Source organism: Equus quagga, chromosome 5 (assembly GCF_021613505.1).
Source record: "Equus quagga isolate Etosha38 chromosome 5, UCLA_HA_Equagga_1.0, whole genome shotgun sequence".
In the NCBI taxonomy this organism is placed as follows: domain Eukaryota; kingdom Metazoa; phylum Chordata; class Mammalia; order Perissodactyla; family Equidae; genus Equus; species Equus quagga.
The window spans coordinates 28,060,889-28,077,749 of NC_060271.1; positions in this window are offsets into that span (position 1 = coordinate 28,060,889).

Consider the following 16,861-nt stretch of genomic DNA (forward strand, 5'->3'; position numbering starts at 1 on the left):
CCAGGACGCTCAGACCCTCTGGACAATTCTAGTTAAAAATGCTTTCCTGGGCAAAAGAGTAATCTCCTTAGAAGAGAGACGGCTTCTCCTGACCCCACAGAGACATCATTCCCATTGCCCTGTCCCTCGGGGGTCAGACCGAGCAGAAGTTCGAATCCCAGTTCTGCCTCTTGCTTCATACATAACTTCAGGCAAATCACTTCGATTTTCTGAGTTTCGGTTTCTGCATATGTAAAATAGGAGAAAGAATCTTTTCTTAGCTGGTTCGGAGGATTGAATGAGATGATACAAGTATTGCACAAAATGCTTTATTTCACTTTTTTGTCACTATGAAAGTAACAGATGACTTCTAATCAGAAATAATAACAAAATTTACAATAAGAGGAATGAACCCTAATTAAAGACATTTGACAAATAAAAAGAGGACATTCTTTCCCCACCACCCAAATGTACTTACTACTAACGTTTTACTACTCTATTTCTTTCTAGTCTTTATTTTGCCTCTGTGTGTCGGGGGGGATATGGTGGCCGGGGGTGGGCAGGTTTTTTTGTTTTTTTTTTTTTTGAGGAAGATTAGCCCTGAGCTAATTGCTGCCGATCCTCCTCTTTTTGCTGAGGAAGACTGGCCCTGAACTCACATCCGTGCCCATCTTTCTCTACTTTATATGTGGGATGCCTACCACAGCATGGCTTGCCAAGCTGTGTTATGTCCGCACCTGGGATCCGAACCTGTGAACCCCGGGCCACCAAAGCGGAACGTGCGTGATGCAGGGTTGGCAAGCCAAGGAGTCAAAAGAAAGATTTCTTGGACTCTCAAGGCCTGGCAGTAGTGCTCTTTAATTTAGAGAATAGTGTGGAATAGAATGGGGACAGGACCCATGGGCAGTCAGAGCTGCTGCTGCCAACATGGGTTGAGGGTAGGGCTAAATTTAAGGCATAGGTATGTGAGTTATCTCTTTACAAGACAAAGGAAAGCACATGTAAAAAAAATCGTTAAAATGGATCAGTGCAGGTGGGGTCTGGTTATTGAGTGGTCCTATAATTTTTAGATAAGAATCAAACTGGATTAAGTAAATGGTTGAAGCCACCACCTTAAATATTATGTTCAGCTAAAGACAAAGGAGGATGTTGGGGGTGGAGAGGGAGTCATCATGGGAGATTACCGCACAATACAGTAAACAAGATGCAGATTTAAGTCCTTGCCTTTGGCACTGATTAAGAGTTTCTAGAGATAAAGTCATCCCCCCTTCTTCCTGGTACAGAGGGAGACACCTTTACAGATGGAGATTTCCTTTACAATGTAAATGTCTCTCAAAGAAGGGTAAGTAAATTCTACTCCTCAGAACCTCCTTCCTGTCTGCAGTTTTTTAAAAGTAACCAGTCTAAAATAATCCTCATCAATGGCACTTAACAGCTGCGCCACCACCACCTGGCTGGCCGTGGGAGTGTGTTTTGACTTACAGTAAACTTGTAAGACTGGTGGAGCTTTCCCAGACATCCCTCGGCTAGTTTCAGATTCCCCTAACACTACCCCCTCACACTACTGTGGTGCATTTACCAAAACTAAGGAACCAGCATTGCTACACTACTGTTAAGAGAACTGCAGATTTCCACAGATTTTATGTTTCTCCCTGAGGTCCAGAACCCTGTCACCTCCACACGGCATTGAGTCATCATGGCTCCTGTCGGTGACACTGTCTCAGCCTTTCCTGTTCTTCTTATGACTTGACAGTATTTTGCAGAATACCCCTCAGTCTGTCTTTTTTTCTGAGGTTTTCCTCATGACTAGACTGGGATGATGGATTTCAGGGGAGGTACTTCCAAGATGGGGTGCCTTTCTCACCACATCTGCTCCGTGGGCACAAGACGCACCCACACGACTTCTCCCTGTGATGTTAACCCTCATGGCTCAGTTAGGGGGTGCTCCCAGGTTTCTCTACAAAGTTGCTGTTTTCCCCTCTCCATACTCTGGAAAAGAGTCTCTCAGTGCAGCCCACCCTCTGGGAAAGCTAAGCCGTGCTTCCTGGGGGGAGTGGGGAGCATTCCAATAAATTACTTGGAATTCCTCTGTAAAAAAGCTTTGTCTCTTCTGCCCAATTTATTTATTTATTCAATTATTTATTTATCTCAGGATGGACTTCATGTCTATTCATTTTATACTTTGACTTACAATCTACTACATTATTGATTCTGTTGCGTGGATCTTTCCAGCTTTGGGAGTTCCTTCAGGCTGGCTCCTGGGTCCCTTTGCCTCGTCGTTCTTTTCTCTGAGCACTTCCTTACTGAGTGGCCTTACTGCTCCAGGCTCATCCCATCTTTTCCCTGCCCCCACCCTACAATCCGCCATTTCTTCCAGAAGCCCTGGTTCCTTTTCTCAGAGAATGAAGTTTAGAAACCACCATCTGGTTGCTGAGAGGGCTCCTTGTCCCTGGGTTGCCCGCTTTTCCTGTCTGCCTTTTTCTTTCCTTGCCTAAATATTTACAGACACCACTGCCCACCCCAGGATCCAGCCAAAATCGGGTCCAGCCCTGACCTGCCAGGTGAAATCTTGGGTGATAACACTCAACAGAAAACTTCAAATCCCCCCCTTTCGCTTCGCCTTTATCTTGTGAATGTTTTCCCAGATTCCTGGGCACAGAAGTAGTCTTGTCGAAGTTAGTAGGCAAAGGCCCAGTACAACTGACACGTGGAAACCAGTTCCAGGCCGTTACAATTTGCAGTTACAATTTATCTGTGTAATTATTTGCTTATGTCTCCTAAGCAATAGACAGTTGGTTTCTGGAGGGTGGAGACCGGGCTGCCAGTCTGCCTTGCTCCCTGGTGTACCCCTAGCATGTTGCACTGGGTCTGGCGCACAGTAGGTGCTCACCAAACTAGCATCCTTGATGACTCACTGAATGAATGGGTGGGAAATACTTCTTTGGGATGGATTCTGGAAGGAGAATTTCCAGGCCAAACGGTGTGCTTGTTTTGACAGACTCTCAGGGCGTATTTCATTCGTGTTGAAGACTGCTGGGCCTCCAATGGACCCAGTAAGATGAGAAAGGAGGGCTTTTGTGAGAGTTGAGAGGAGTGGCACACAGAGGCAAGCAAGGGGCCTCAGACCCAGGAGGAGGGTCTGCTAAGCAGAGGAGACGGGACGGAGGGGGCATTTCTACATGTTTCCAGAAACATCCGCAGGTGTGACAGTGAGCACCTGCTCTGAGCAGGCCCTTAATCCCCCTTACAAGCAGGCAAGACAGACTCTATAATTCCCACTCTACAGGGGAGGAAACTGAGGCTCTGAAAAGCGAGGGGAATTGCCTAAGACCATGCAACAAGAAAATGGAGAAGCGAAGATTTTAATCCAGCTCTGCCAGCTCCTCCTGCTGAGAAAATGGCAATTCTTCTTCTCTTCCCTGTGTGTTTCGGCAGGCCGTGCAAGTCTGACAGATTTGTGCTCAGTCCAGTTGTGCCTCAAATTGCAGTAGAGGATGAAGAATAAAAAGATGGGCTTTGGAGACAGAGCTGGGTTCAAAGCCTGGCTCCAGCACTTCCTAGCTGTGTGACTTTGGGCAAGCTCCTTAACCTCTCTGAGCTTCAGTCTCCTCTGTCCAATGGGGACTAGTGGGAGCAGGAGTGTTGGTGAAAATGATAGTATAACACAGATAAGTGGCACTTGACAATTGCTTAACGTCTGTTATCATTACTATTTCCTGAGGGCCTCTTGTGCCTCTGACATTTCTCAGAGATCTCAGATCTGATTTACTTCTCTTAACACTCTGCTTTCTATTTTAGGAAAATAAGATTCTGAGTGGGGGGCACTGGCCTGGTGGCGCAGTAGTTAAGTTCACACATTCTGCTTCAGCGGCCTGGGGTTCACCAGTTCAGATCCCAGGCCTGACTGACTTACCGCTTATCAAGCCATGCTGTGGCAGGCATCCCACATAGAAAGCAGAGTAAGATGGGCACGGGTGTTAGCTCAGGGCCAATCTTCCTCAAAAAAAAAAAAAAAGATTCTGAGTGGGAAACTATCTTCCTTGCTGTTCCTTATGCAACATGCAAATAGAGGACCTGGAATTCAAACCCAGGCCTGTGGTGGACATGGTTCAAGCCCTTTCCACTTCCCCAGGCTGGGGACACCCGCCTGGGTCTTCCCTGGCTCCTCAAGAGCTGAGTGGAGTGCACAGAGGGCAGGAGTTCACCCAGAGGAGGGGGTAGGTTGGAAAGGAGCCATGTGGAGGATGCCTATGATGACGGAGAGCTGGAGATCCTCATTGCATGCGCCAGGCTCTCGCAGGGTTTTTGGAGCCTGAAGGTGACTGCCTCGGAGCAGACTGCCTCTGTGGGCAGACGCTGTCAGAATGTCAGAGAGGAAGTGGGTTCCCTTCTGGCGAGTTAAATAAGACTCCACACCGCAAGGAGTCGTCTCGGAAAGTAAGGTGCAGCAGATAAGAGACTGAGGAGTCATTTCCAAAGTCGTGTGGCCCTGAACAGAAGGAAGCAGGGACATTTATTTCCACTGGGGAATGAGTATGCAAAAGGGAGCGGTTGGTATTCGCTTGCGCAGGCTCACTTGGAAAACAGGCTTCCACACACACTGAGAGGAGATCTTAGCATTCAAAATGAGGCAAAGGTCACAGGCGTGGCTCTGGGGAGGCTTGGTCTGGCTCAGGGAGGTTGGTGATTGCATTTCCTTACCATAACGAAAGGAAAAAGAGCAATCTGGGAAAACAGTTAAAATATCCAAACCTGCCCTTGCGTTCCTCGGGGCAACTAGTTGGTGACAAGAGTTGCAGGTGTCTCAGGGTGACTGGGGACAGGGGCTGGGCCCCTACCTGCTGCGTTGGCACCAGACACTGTTGCACGTGGTACCACGTGGCCTGGTGTTTCCAGGCAATGTCCGACGGGGTGGGGTGGGCCTTTCCAGGAGGGGAAGGGGGCCTAAAGGTGACGCAGCACGGGATGAGGGTTGTTACAGCATCCTGCTGTTCGCTTAAATGTCCACCGACAGGGCACGTAGGCCGAGGCGGTGGGAAACACGCCTCCGGCGGGAAGGTCAGGGCCCAGGGGTGGGAGAGGCGGAGAGCGTCGCAGTGCGGGCTGAGCGGCCGGCAGGGGCTTCCCCAGGCTCCTGCGGCCTCTTCCTCTCCGCTGGGCCATGGGCCGCGCTGAGGTGGTCTTGAGAAATGTGCTCTTTCACAAGTCCCGTCACGGTCTGTCACATGATGGTCCTCTGGGCATCTGGGACGCCCCACCAGTGCGGATACGTATGGGGCACCCTATCCTGCCAGAGGCTCGTGCAGAGACGAGGCCTGGAACTCAGGGTCCGGCCAGAAAGGCTCACCGCCCGGGAACCAGGGGGCTTGAAGGGCCTTCTGCGGTCTTTTCTCTGTTCCCTAGATTTTCTATGACATGGTTTGTACAGACAGTATGAACAGCTCCCTGCCAAGGATCCCCTGAGACCACTGTGGGGACCCTCCTGGAGGGCTGCCCCTCCCCTGTCAGACTTTCACTGGGGAGAAAGGCCCTTCTGGAAACAGATACTCAATATCCTTACATCCTGACGCAGGAGAGCACGTGTGGTTGTAAAGCTTTGAGGGGCTGACTGACTCGGGCTCCGTGTGCTGGGGAAGAAAGCTGCTGTGAGACAGGAGCAGACAGAGCAGCTTTTACAACTTGGTGTGTGGGGAGGAAGATGAGAAGGAGGGCGGGTAAGGAGAGGTGGGGGGAGGAGGGGCAGGGGAGGAGAGAAGAAGCTAGAGAGGAAAGGGGACAGGAGACACTACAGAGAGGAGGGGAGGGGAGGGGAGGGGGAGGAAGGGGTGAATGAGGAGATCCGGGAGCCTGCGGGTCACCCTGAGATGCTTCCACAGCCCAGCCCCAGGGCCTCAGGGAAGGCAGAGGGGATGCTGGTCCTCGAGGGGTGGGGGTCCCAAGACCTCCTGGGGGGGCCCAGATCAGCAGGGGTGGCAGCTGAGGAGGGCTGGGCCCAAGGTGCTCAGGCCTGGGAACCGGCCAGGTCCCGAGGAGGGGGTGTCTGTGGGAGGAGCAGAGCGGGAACACAAAAAGTGAAACCACTGCCCCCGGGCCTGGGGAAGTGGTTTGGAACCCAGAGATTTTCACCCTTTTGCTTCCTAATGGGGACTGGATGGAAGCCGAAACCCCCGCTGTGGGTGTCGGTGTGGGAGGCTGCTGTCCCCTGTGGTCAGAGGCCTCTGCAGCAACTGCATGGCTGGTGGTGCTGAGAGGGAAGCCGAGGTGCCCAGCTCTGGGAGCGGAGATCAGGCTTCAAGCTCCAAACTCTACAAAACCTCTGTGCAATTTCTGGGTTTTGAGGGTGGTATCTGGGCCTGCTGTCTCTCTTCAGCAGAGGTTAAGTGAAAAGTTTCAAAAAATTAAGAAACAGTCACCATATGATCCAGCAATCCCACTTGTAGGAATATACCCAAAGGAATTGAAAGCAGAGGCTCAAACAGATGTTTGCACACCCATGATAGCAGAGTTATTCACAGTATCCAAGAGGCGGAAGCAACCCAAGTGTCCATTGACAGATGAATAGATAAACAAAATATGGTATATACAGAAAATGGAATATTATTCAGCCCTAAAAAGCCAAGAAATCCTGGCACATGCTACAACATGGATGAACCTTGAGGATATTAAACTCAATGAAATAAGCCAGTCACAAAAAGACAGATATGGGATGATTCCACTAATACGAGGCTCCTAGAGGAGTCACAATCACAGAGACAGAAAATAGAACGGGGCCGGGGAGGGAAAATGGGGAGCTGTTTAATGGGGATGAAGTTTCAGCGTTGTGAGATGAAAAAGTTCTGGAGATCGGTTGCACAACGATGTGGATGTGCTTAGCACTACTGAGCTGCACACTTAAAGATGCTTAAGATGGTGAATTTTATGTTATCTGTATTTTATCACAATCTTTAAAAGATAAAGTCATCTTGAGCTGTTGCTAAGCCTAAACCTAAGGTACAGTATTGTTTATTCTTTAGCAATGATCTGGCTGGTGTGCAGGTCCAGGTTGTAAACCATGTGCTCCCCCCAAACTTGGGAGCATGCTCCCCGGCCTTGGAGTAACTCGCTCGCTGTGGGGAAGCCCAATGTTCTTCTTATTCCAGACTCCTCATCTCTGAAGGTGGGGAGCCTTTCTCTGTCCCGGCTGCTCTGATATTTCACATGCTCAGCCATCCGCAGGCCCTTCATTCTTGCTTCTGGGCACTTGTGGATCTTTTTAATCTGGGGATTTAGGCTCCTCATTCTAGAAACGTCCTTGTTTTTCCTTCTTTCAGGAGCTCTTTTTAGCTGTATGTTGTATCTTTTGAACCAATTCTTCATCTCCCTGCCCCCCTGTTCTGCTTTCTAGGAGATTCCACAGACTTAATCTTCTAACCATTTTACTAGTTTTAATCATTTCTTTTATATTTTTTATTTTTATTTATTTTATTTTTTTGGTGAGGAAGATTGGTCCTGAGCTAACACCTGTGCCCATCTTCCTTCATTTTATATGTGGGCTGCTGCCACAGGATGGCTTGATAAGTGCTGTGTAGGTCCGCGCCCAGGATCCGAACCTGCAAACCCAGGACCACCAAACCGGAACGTGCGAACTTAACTGCAGTGCCACCAGGCCAGCCCCTTATAGTTTTAATTTTCAAGAACTTCTTTTAAATTCTTCTTTTTATTCATTCTGTTCTTATTTCACGGATATTATGTTTTATGTGGGAGAGAGGGAGTTGCCAAAGATTGTCTTCTGCTTTGATCCCCCCTTCCAAAGAAAAAGCTTAGAAGTAATCAAGAGATGACAACTGTAACACAATTATCACGGATCAAATCAATTAAGATAGCCAATTGCCATTATGGGCTTATTTTTGGAATTTACAAGTGACTTCCACAATCTGAAGTCTGGTTGTCTTTCACGACTCTCTTGTGCAAACAGTCTTTCTCAGGACAGATTTATATTAACAGAGCTAACCTGGGTTTTTTGTTGTTTTTTTTTTGTGAGGAAGATTGTCTCTGAGCTAACATCTGTGCCAATCTTCCTTTATTTTATGTGGGATGCTGCCAAAGCGTGGCTTGATGGGCAGTGCTAGGTCCACGCCCAGGATCTGAACCTGCAAACCCTGGGCCGCCGAAGTGGAGCACACGAACTTGACCACTCGGCCACTGGGCCAGCCCCCAAGCTAATGTTTTTAATGAATAGTCCCACAAATCCACCCAGCGGCCAGGAAAACAAGAAGGACGCTCTTGTTAAAGTTCTCCTTTTGACCCTATCATGTCTGATGCTTAAACTCATTTTTATGATGGAGCATAGTAGGTATTTCTATTTCTATAGCTTCAGGGGAGAAAAGACAGCTCCCTCTCGTCTTTCTGTGGCTGATTTTACAGTGGTTGGTAATTAGGAAGGTTTCCATTCTTAGGGCCAGGCCCTGGAATTTTATTAGTTAACACAATAAGAAAGAGAAGGCCTGAGGAGGCCAAGTTCTAGAAGTAGAGAAAAGACGAAATTGTTTAATAAGTCCATTATTGAACCACATTGAAATCCAGAGCATTTGATACTTTTTTACAATATTGTAGTTTGAGGTCAGAAATACCTTCTTAGAAGATGGAGTTTCTGTTCTTCTTCTCCTTATTGTATGGGAGGGTGATTTTTGAGAATAAAAAGGAAAGAGGATGCCTCTACTCCACCTTCTTTTATTTTTTCTGAGTATTTTATTCTTTTCAATGTTATTGTGAATAGAATTGCTTTCTTTTCTTTTTGGTGATGAAGATTCAGCCTGAGTTAACATCCATTGCCAATCTTCCTCCTTTTTGTTTTTTGCTTGAGGAAGATTAGCCCTGAGCTAACATCTGTGCCAGTCTTCCTCTACTTTGTATGTGGGATGCCTCCACAGCATGGCTGATAAGTGGAGCAGGTCCACGCTCAGGATCCAAACCCGCGAACCCAGGCTGCTAAAACAGAGCATATGGAACTTTAACCACTTGGCCACTGGGCCAGCCCTCCACCTTATTGAAAAGGCAAACTTGGATCATTTTTCTAGATTGTGTTGTACTTCTTCCCACCACAGGGCCTTTGCATATGCCACTGCCTCTGCCTGGAATGCATACCACTCCCTTGCCTGGGTAACTGTGTAGAGAAAACCCCATCCTCCCAGGAAATTTTCCCCACCCCGAGTAATTCTGCATGACACCAGGTGGGTGTCCTACAATTCAACTCAATTCTGACACTATCTACTTAGAGTTAGCATCAGGTTCCACAGGATTCCCACAGGACTACCCTCCTCCCCTACTCCAGGTGTGTGACAAGCCCAGGTTATCACCTGTCTTCCAACCAACCAGCTATAGATCGGAGGTTCAATTAATTTGCTAGAGTGGCTCACAGAACTCAGGGAAACACTTATGTTTACCAGCTTATCGAAGGATATGATAAAGGATACAGATGAACAGCTGGATGAAGAGACACATAGGGAGAGGTCTGGAAGGGTCCCGAGCCCAGGAGCTGCTGTCCCTGTGGAGTTGGAGTGTGTCACCCTCCTGGTGTGTGGGTGTGTTCATCCACGTGGAAGCTCTCCAGACCCCACGCTATTGGGATCTTATGGAGGCCTCCTCATGGAGGCATGATCAATTATCAACTCCATTTCCAGCCCTGCTTCTCTCTCTGGAGAAGAGGGGGCACCGGGGCTGAAAATTCCAAGTTCCTAATCATGGCTTTGTCTTTCTGGTGACCAGCCCCCATCCAGGAGCCCACCCAGAGTCACCTCATTAGAACAAAGGATGCTCCTAGAGCCCTTAACGCTTAGGAAACTATACGGGTTTTAGAAACTCCGTACCAGGAACGGGCGGCAGAGACCAATATATGTATATATTTTATTGTCTCACAGTAACCTTCTTCATCCTGGGTCTCAACTTAAACGTCACATCCTCAGGAAGACCTCCCTGACCCCCTAGACAGAGTTTGGACCCTTATTACACCCTTGCGCAGTACCGTGAAGCCCTTCTCCATAGCCCTCCCCACAGTTATAATGTTACGTCTATGATTTCTCTTAACATCTCCTCCCCATAGGCTATCCCCTCCATGAGAGCTGGGCATGTCTTTTTCCCCCACTTATTTCCGCAGAACCTGGCATTTGTTGGATAGACGAAGGGAGGATTCTGGAAGGCGGGATCTGCCCTCACTCCCCTATCCTCCACCTTCCTCCAGATCCTGTGAGAATGACCCTCCCTGGGGTAGGGGAGAGGGTCCTGGGGACTCCAGATCCCTGGGCTCCCTGTTTGTCTGGGTCACGGCCTCTTCCTTGTGACCTTGAGCCATATAATCGTGTGAGTCTAAAGCGTGTGCCCTCACCTCCACGAATCCCTCAGCCTGGTTTCCAGAGGTGCTGCAAAACTCGCATTCGATGCGATCAGTTCAGGAAAGCTGCAATACCAAACCTGGCTCTGAGTAACACACAGGCCACAGCAACAGCTCCTGCCGCCTCTTAGCCTCAGTTTCCCCAGCTGCAATAAAAAGGGATTGAAGCAGAAGGTCAAAGGTCCCCCCACTCTACCTGTCAGGATTTCTCCATCTTCCTCAACTCTGGGGCCCTGTCCCACAGCCCAGCACTTCTTCCCTCTGTCGCCTCCACTGAGTATGTCTCACCCACGCCCGGCCTGGGCATTGCACAAATTTGAATTTTCATACACATGGAGGCGAAGGGAGGGACTGGGGGCCTGGGGGCCTGGGAAGGGGAACTTGGCTCGTCGAGCGCAGGCACCATGCTAAGTGTGGGACGTGCGTTGTTTCATGAAGCTCACAGTACCCCGAGAGATGTAGGTTGTCTCGTTCTTTGCACTTTACAGACAAGAGAACTGCCACCGAGAACGGTGAAGCAGTGTGCCCAAAGTCCTGCAGCTAGGAAGAGACTGAACCAGGGTCGGAGGTTCCAACAAACCCCACCTCGGTGCTGCTGGGAGCAGGAAGCCCCGGGTCAAGTTCCCTTTCTCAGGGGCCTCTCTCGAGCCCTGCCTGCAGGAACTCCCTGTTATGTCATCTCATTGCCCTTACTTCCTCTAAGGGTTTGGGATTCTTGTTGAAATGTGACTTCAGTTTGGTGGCATCTCCTCCCAACACCACTGGGGGGTCACTGGGTTCAGGGCGGAGACCCTCTGGGTGGCATAGGTGAAGGGACACAGCCCCTGGACTCAGGCTGGAGGCTAACACCACCTGCGTATTCAGCGGCGCAGGCTCCAAGGATCCAGGGAGGGAAGCAAGGAGAAAGAGCTTCATAACGCATTTCAGCTCAGTGCCGTCCACATTTCTGGCCTACTGTGGGTTTGCTGGGAACCTGGTAAACATGACAGATAATCTCTACCCTCCCTGCCTTCAGGTGGGGAAAACCCAGTGGGTGAGGGTTACTCAAGCAGACCTTCCTTCCGTAGCCTGGGGACCAGGGAAGGCTGCCCAGAGGAAGTGATGGGTGAGCTGAGGATGAGTGAGAGACGAGGGGGTAGGGCAGCAGAGAGGATGCACATTGAGGAACTGAAAGAAGTTTCGAGTGGGAGTGGGCCTTGGAGGCCCCAGAGGGAGTGGGAGCAGGCTCTGAGAGACCCCAGTAAGGAGTTTGCCTTTTGACCCAAGGGTTTTGGGCATGAGTTCCTGATTGATCAAAATGAGGAGTGATGTGGTATGAACTGCATTTTAGCAAGACTGGTGAAGGTATGGAAGGTGGCTCGGCGGGCAGGGAGGGGCTGCTGCTGTGCTCGAGGAGAGAGGAGGGAAGGCCCACCCGGGCTGGTGGGCAGATGGGAAAGGCATTTAGGAGGCAGAATGGAGAGTTGAGGAATGGAGGGAACCCATGGGGTCTGGGTTAAGGCACCCACCCCTCCCATCTGCTTCCAGCTCTGGTCAAAGTCTGGTGCAGGCAGGTGGCTGGAACAAGGAGGACAAGGCTGGCCACTGGGACAAGGAGGAAATGCACCAGCCAGTGCCAGGCTTGCCTCCCAAGCCCTGCTGTCTGTGAGCTGCTGATGGTGACCTTGTGTTTGGACTTGCTTTGATGACCGCCCACTTCAGCCTCAGTTCTGAGCTTTCTCAGAATAACAGGGGCCTGGGGCCTGGGGCCAGGTGGCTGTCTCCACCTGTAGGTGGGCGTTTGGTTTCAGAGTGGCTACTGCTGCAGCTGTCTGTGCTGGGTGCCGCGCAGAGCCTCCCCACTGCTTTCTAAAGAAGCCTGGAGCAGTGAACTATAAGAGAGACGGGAGACCTCTGTCCCAGCAAGTGATTCCAGCCCCTGGGGGCTCCAGGGGCAAGGTGAGACCTAGAGACCCCAGAGAGAGAGGAGGAGGGATGAGGGAGCGGGCCTCCTCTGCCCTCGCTTAAGCCCTGCCCACTCTGAGCCCTCTGCTCTTCTGGCTTCTCAGCTGGAAGTCCTCAGAATCCTCCTCTCTGCCAAGGCTTCGGTACCTGTCCATGTCGCTCTTCCAAGCCTGTGTGTCCAGCCTGACCCTGGGCTTCAGGTGTATAGACGACTCCCCACTTGACATCTCCCCTGATGTCCGACGGCATGAAGTTCCTCACACTCAGCACCTCCCCCGTAACCTGCTCCTCCCATGTCCCCCTCTGCAGTGAATGGCACCTCTGAACACCCAGATACCCAGACGAGGGACCCAGGAGGTAACCTGGGTCATCTTCCTCCTCCCTGGACTCCACCCCTTCTCTCCAGCTGCCACCGTGACCTGGGTGGCATCATCTCACCCTCTAACAGCCTTGCCGCTGCTGGTCTTCTCACTTCCATCTTTACCTCTTCCACAGCACTGTCTGCCTCCCTCTGTCTGCTCTTAAAATGCCACCTCTTCTTAAACACTTCCATGGCTCCCTAGGGCCCTTCTATGGCTCCTTATGGCCCTCAGGTCCATTGGTCTGAGCTCCCGGTAACCCGGCCCCTCATGTCCTGGCCCCTGACAACTCCCAACCTCATCTCTTGCCTTCTGCTTCCAGAATACCCTCTTCAGCCACCTCGAAGCACTTGGACTCTCCCAGTCCTGAAAGAGCCCCTCACTTACCCAGGCCTTTTGCACATGCTCGGAATACTCCTCCCACTCTTGTGCCTGGATCACCTCATTTACCTATCAGATCACAGTCCTCATAGCCCTTTTCCAGGGAAGCCTTCCTGGTAGCCAAGCTGGTTAGGAGCTCCCTTGGCTTGTTCCTGTCCCAGCACTGGTTCATTCATTCAACAAAGGGAGCTCACATTCAAGTGGGGGGTGGAGGGAAGACAGACCATAAACAACACAGAGCAAATGATCTAGCGAGGGAGAAGGCAATGAGTGCCATGTGGAAACGAGGGAAGCAGGTGAGGGGAAGGGTGGTGCGCAGGCTAAGATTTTCACTGGAGATGGCAGCCTTTGGGCATAGGCCGTGTCAAACCCTCCAGCCAAAGACCGCCAGGAACACAGGGCAGTTAACCAGGTGGGTTTATGACTCATAGTGAAGGATGGCGTGCTCTGTGGGGACCACGGGGTGACTCAGTGAGAGGACATTAGAAAGGACTTATGATAGGATCTGGGCTTGGGTTAGATGATTTGAGAGGGTTGAAGGAAGCAGGGCTTTGCTCTGGACTGGATGCTATCAGGAAGCAGGGGCAATGTGATGACTGGGCATCTTAATAAACTGTATGCAGGAGGAGGGAAGCCCAGCCCAAGACTACTGTCATTAGCAAGAAGCAGCAGTCTCACATGTTTGCCAGCCTAGGGGGATTGCATTAGTTTCCTAGCTTTGCCATAACAAATGAGCACAAACTTGGTGGCTTATAGCAACAGAAATTGATTCTCTCACAGTTCAGGAGGCTGGGAGTTTGATATCAAGGTGTGGGCAGGGTTGGTTCTTTCTGCAGGCTCTGAGGGAGAGCCTCTTACACACGCGGGGTGCAGGCAGGGCAGCAACCCCAGTCAGGAGCTCCTGTGCTGTTCCTAGTCCAAAACCTCAGGGCCGAGTTGGAATCCCTGCTTTACCACTTGTCAGCTGTGTGACATCGGTCCGTGTACTCTCTCTGAGCCTCGAGTTCCCCAGCTGTAAAATGGGACGTTACTAACCTCTCTCAGGGGTGTTGGGAGAATTAAGGGGGACAACACACAAGAAGTGCCGGCAGGGTGCCCGACAACAACGAGCCGGATTCCTTCCTTCCTCCTCTCCCACCCCACAGCCCTGAGGGTGCGCACCCGTTACCGTAGTGGCTCCAAGCACGGGAGCAGGGCCCCGCCTGCTGGCTGACTCTGGAACTGCACCTCTGCCCCTGTTCGGAAGTCGAATCCTTGGAATCCAATTACCCCTGCGGAACCGGAAGTGGTTTTACTCCATGGCAACAGACCCCACCCAAACTCAGCAGGTGAGCACTCCGGAGCCTTCCCACCACCCCCATCATACGCTGGGGGCGTCAATCCACCCCCGCTTTGCTCCTGCAGCTGCCCCCGCTTGAAAACATCAAAGGTCACCCCTCTGAAGCTTTCCATGACCCTCTCCCCTCAGCGCCCCCATCCCTCCCATAGACAGAAGTACTGCGGAGCTTTCTCTTCCTTGTTCTCGCAACATTTGGCCTTCCCTCTAGATTGGCTGTGAGAGAGCAGAACACCTGTCTCCCCCGCTTCGAGGAGACTCAGCTGAGGGCAGGGGCTGCCTTGTTCACCTGCCGCCGGGGGGCTTTTCTGACATCTGAATCTGACCACTCACTGCCGCTGACTGAAATCTCCCCAAGGAAGCCTCCTGCACTCTGGGGGGGGGGGGAGGTGAGTGTGAGACGTACATGTCTCTGAATTTTCCCGGGTAAAGCCTACAGGGCGAGATCTGGCCTCTGCCTTTCTGACCCCTCTCTCCCCCCACCCACCAGCCATCCCCAGGGTCTCCTTCCACGCCTCTCTCTCACTGGTTCCTTTGCCTGGAGAACTTTGGTCCACACTCCTCCACATAGCGAATCCCTATTTGCTCTTCAATGCTCGGCTCAAATGTCGTCTCCCTAGAAGCCTCTCCGACCTCCAGGGTCTTGCTTGTCTCTGCTGTGCTCACCCTGTCCATCCCTCCATTAAAGCTCTCGGCAGTCGACCGCGCTGGAAGTGTGCCCATTTCCCTCTCTAAGGCAGGCCTCTTGGAGGCAGGGTGAGTGCACTCCCGTATGCTCAGTCCACGTTAGTGGAAAGAAGTGAGGCCCCACTGCCATGGTTGCTCACAAGCAAAATGAAGGATCCAGACAGGATCTCATAAATCCTTCTGACTCTAAAATTCTATGATTTGCAGGTAATGGTGAGCATATTTCAGGCAAGCTGTCACCAAACAGCTGATCCTGAGCTGGGATCACCCGGGGAATGGGCTGGTTCCTCTCAATAGGTGTCCTTTACAGAGTTCACCACCCTTTCCTGCTCTGGGGAGGGGAACATGGATGGGTCACCCAGTCCCTCCTTAGCAGATGGCCCATTAGTGGGCACAGGACTCTGGGGAAACCAACAGCTGCTTCTCCTCCAGGGTGGGCCCGGTCCCTTGGGGAGAGGCTGTGTCCCTCAGCAGCATCAGGCTCACTTGGGTGATAACCACTTGTCAATCCTTGTGGTGAAGGGAAGGGCATGGTCTCTATGGTCATCGTCCAGAGCTGCATTAAGGGCAAGAGGCAACTGAGCCCCCTCTGCAGTGCTCATCTGTCAGCGGTGCTAAAAAACGATCGGAATCAATCAGAAATATGGTGCCAACTAAGCCAGGTTTCCACAGACATGCCTCCTTACGTCACGTGACTACCAAATTCAGTCAGTCCTGCTTCCACTAACGCCGCAGGCCCCGGAAGGGGAAGATATAGCTCTGCAGATGTGGATATTCTGTTGAGCTTTCTTTGAGACACCAATGCAAATTTCACTCTGCAGCTCTAATTCTGAAACCAAATAATGCATGGCACAATCTCTCTCAGAGGAAGGATTTTATTATCTAAACCAGATCTAAATCCTTTAATATACCCTCAGTTGTCCAGTTTGAGAAAAAAAAAATTTTAACTTCAAAACAAGCACCTAGCTACAAATAGATATGGCTCCAGCTTACCAAGCACATCCTTCACCTTAGCTCATCCTGGAGGCTGTGTGAACCTGTGCTCAGGCTTTGGATTCAGACCGGAGTTTCAATCCTGACTTCACTACAGGGGGATCATGAGGAAGTTTATTTTGCCTTTGAGCCTGTTTTCTCATCTGTAAAATGGGGATGAAAACAGGATTCCTCTTAGGGCTATGTAAACTAAGCGACATGCTGTAAATGGTTGGCGGGGTAGGGAGGTGCTCAGTGCGTGACTGTTAACCAGCGCTGACAGTACCCTTCAGTGGGAGAGGAAGGCACCCTCATAAGATGGGGACACTCGTTTTTACGGTAGCTGGCAGTGAAGCCAACTTCTCGTATAGCTGTGGTTTTATGGATCCTTGTTCTTCAGCAGGGGCTCCTGCCGAGAGTCCACACTCTCAGCCAAGGGCTTTGGAGCCTAGTTGGCATCTTATCGCAAAGCCACCTATGTAAGTCTCACCACACACAAGGTGCACTTCCTGCGTACGAGGTTCTAGCATGCAAGACACATCCACTCAATCCAAACTGAGGCTGAAATCCCTTCTAAAGGTACTCAACTATAGCTTCCTTTTGCTCCTCTGCGACTTGAGCTATAGCTCAAATACACGCAGCTGTAACCAGAAAGTGGGTGACCAGATTTAACCACGCCCACCTCAGGACAAGTGTCCCAAAGCCCAGTCCCCCCTCGTCAGGGCTGCGGTTCTGCCTCCTGATGAAGGGCAGCAGGCAGCTCTTAACCCACTTTGCTTGGTGAGGCTTCAGTCTGGGGACTGGAATCTCTAATTAGAATTTCCTCCTTCATCAGAG